Here is a 321-nt window from a genome sequence, read left to right on the forward strand (position 1 = left end):
GGCCCGGCCCCGCGCCTGGCGCCGAGGGGCGGCGCGGCCCCGCCCGGTTGCCGCGGAGATGGGAGCGAAGGAAGGCGTCCCCGGGGTGCGCGGTGCGAGGGGGTGCAGGTGGTGGGAAACCCGCACCCACCGGCTGCGCCCTGCACAGGGTCACGGGAGCATTCGGCCTGGAAGAGACCTCGGAGATGAGCGAGCCCAACCTTTGAACGCTCGCCGCCGCGTCAGCTGCGCCACGGCATTGAGCGCCACGTGCATCTTTCCGACAGGGACTGGGACTCCGCCGCCTCCCTGGGCAGCCCGGTCCGATATCTAATCACCCTT

Source organism: Onychostruthus taczanowskii, unplaced genomic scaffold (assembly GCF_017590055.1).
Source record: "Onychostruthus taczanowskii isolate IOZ18803 unplaced genomic scaffold, ASM1759005v1 scaffold15, whole genome shotgun sequence".
In the NCBI taxonomy this organism is placed as follows: domain Eukaryota; kingdom Metazoa; phylum Chordata; class Aves; order Passeriformes; family Passeridae; genus Onychostruthus; species Onychostruthus taczanowskii.